This window comes from Podarcis liolepis (genome assembly GCF_965112155.1).
Source record: "Podarcis liolepis genome assembly, chromosome: 9".
NCBI lineage: Eukaryota > Metazoa > Chordata > Lepidosauria > Squamata > Lacertidae > Podarcis > Podarcis liolepis.
The window spans coordinates 74,287,811-74,290,623 of NC_139564.1; positions in this window are offsets into that span (position 1 = coordinate 74,287,811).

Below are 2,813 nucleotides of genomic sequence, written 5' to 3' on the forward strand. Positions count from 1 at the left end.
AGATGGTGAGGCTCCACCTACACCTCCCTCGCAAACTTCCGGCGTGGAGCCAAACCAAGCCACTTCAGAGGGTCTGCCAGACTTTCCACAGACTCAGACCACTGCCGTGCCTGACATTCTGCCAACTCGACTTGCGGAGGTTCCACCCACAGCAGCGGATCCAGGGGACTTGGTTTCAACGCCACCTAGGGTCGCATCACAGCCTCAGCAAGAATTGAGTGGCCCCCCCGGACTTGGCTACCAGTCCCCGGTGGTCTGGCAGAGTTTCCAAGCGCCCAACTTATTTAAAGGACTATGTTGTTGGACATGTATCACTGTTGGTCTAAGTATGTGAAATGTAACCGATATGCTTTTGTGCCTAATTGAACCATTACGTGTAGTGCTGTATATAAGGAAACCATTACGATTGTAACTAACGCCTTATCTCAGTGGGGAGGAGTGTTAAGTACTGAACTTCTCACCCTGGGTCAGCAGGGGAAAACTGTAGATAGTTATGCAAATGAAGGATCGAAAGTGACGTTCTGTGATTGGATAGTTTGTATGCAAATGAAGGATCGAAAGTGACGTTCAGTGATTGGATAGTTTGTATGCAAATGAAGGATCGAAAGTGACGTTCAGTGATTGGATAGTTTTAGAAAGTTGCTACAGTTACGTGGTACTAGAGCTCTATATAAGCAGGCTGACTGAGCTCTTCAGTTCAGTTCAGTTCTGGCCTTTGAATAAACAAGAGCTGTTTGAAGAATCGCTGTGTCGTCTGATATGTTCGCCCACAACTTAACACAAATGACTACGTGTAAAACAGGTTCCCAAAATGCATACTAACACAATGTAAGAGATATCAAAACTTTAACAGACAGCAGTGGGAAGCAGAACTGAATCAGCAGAAATTGCTAACGCTTATTGCACATGTGTATTAAACATGAAATGAGGTAATGATGTATATGATTGCTGGAAATTGAAATGCTTTCTTTAAAATTTATAAATACCCGTGCCTGGACCCCAGGCTGGGTTAAAACCTTTGTGGAACGATCCAACTGAAACCTATTGCTTTGCAATAAACAATGATGGACTCCTAACTCCCCTCGTCTGAGTTTTATTGGCCTAAACTCAGGAGATAAGCCATTTTCTGGTTTGCAAGACCCCCAGTTGCTCCTTCTGTGGCCAGTGGTTGGGGCTGGGTTCATCTCCCACTTGCTGTGCGATCTTTTCCCAGAGGGACCAAACTGCCAAAAGGCACTTAACCAGAGTTTCTTAGATTGGAAGCTGCCTTATGCCAAGCCAAACCACTCGTTTAACAGTACAGAGCTAGCTAACCCAAATGTCTGATTTGGTGTAAAGCCGCTTCTGAGCTCCCTGCTTATCTCAGCCCTTTATTCAGAAGGAATTGGACTGAAATCTTATTTTCAAGGGGAGGGCTGCTTTTCCGTGGCATATTCTGCAGCGCAATCCCCAGCATCCCCAGGTAGAGAGAGGAAAGAGAACAACATGGTCTGGCTCCGCCATAGGGGGGCTTCCTGTCTTCCAATCTGCATCTGGCTGCAAGGACTTCAGCCCCATCTTTTCCACTCGCCCAAGGGCCCTCCTTTCCCTCCCTGGTAGCCCGCCTTTTGGCACCCACAGCTTGAGAAGTTGCTGTGCCAGCCTTGCTCCTCTCTGACCGTTCTTCTGCCTAGAGGGCGCCTTTCTCCAGTGGGGGTCCGCCATCCCCGGGAGAAGGAACGGACTCTTGGGTCAGGCACAAAAGGGTCAGGCTGCTTCCGGTCTCTGGAAGCTTCTCGGAGCATGCCAGTGCCTGACCTCCAGGCCTGAGGGGCCAGAGGCCGCTTGGGGGTGAATTCGTGGCCTCCAGGCTGCAGCAGCTGAAGGCCCCATACCCCTCACCCCACCCACTTGACCCTTGCTCCCCGAAAGCCGCCTGAGGTGGTGCAGAAGCCCCCTGGCTGCCCTCTGGGGCTCTTTCACGTCTCCCTTGAGGTGCCCAAATGGGAGGCTTCTGAGGGGAAGAGTTTGCTTCTAGATTCCGTTGTCAGGGATTATTTTACACACCTTTGATGCAACTGGGTACTACTGTTTGAACTTTTTGTTTTTCTTTTGTATTGTAGAAACAGACTTGTTTTATTGCCCCCGCCCCCCAAAAAGTGCTATTCTTAAAACAAGATGTCTGAGTCCCTATTAGTTTTGGCTGTTTTTTGTTAAATTTCTTTTTTAAAAAAACATTTATTTCCATACAAACAAACAAAAACACACTAAAGCTACATACCAAGAAAAAATAATAGAAACGTTGAAGAACAACCCACTTAAACAAACAAAACATTAAAATTTCCTACACCCATGTGACTTCCTCTGGTTTTTTTCCTTCCCGGGCTTCAGGCACTATCCACAAGCCTTCGGGCTCCGAAGGCTTGCGGATAGCAGCCTGTTCTGGGGGCTGGGGTCGGGGGAGGCTCGGGCTTCCCCCGCCCCGCGGCTAAAAACGAAGCCAAGACAGCGAGCGGGATCCATCCTGCTCGCTGTCTTGGCTTCTGCCAAAGCCGCGCACAGACTCTCCCAGCTGGAGAGGTTGCGCGTGGCTAAAGAGGAAGCCAAGACAGCCAGCGGGATGGATCCCGCTCACTGTCTTGGCTTCTTTGCTCTTTGGGGCTGGGGGGGGATTTTTTTTTCTTTATTCCCCCCCCCTAAAAACTAGGTGCACCCTATGGTATAGAGCACCCTATGGAGCAAAAAAAACGGTACTTAGAAAGGTCCTAGTGTGCCGTATCAAATGTAAAGAAGAAAGGATAAAATCAAACCCTTCAAGAGCAGGTAGACTAATC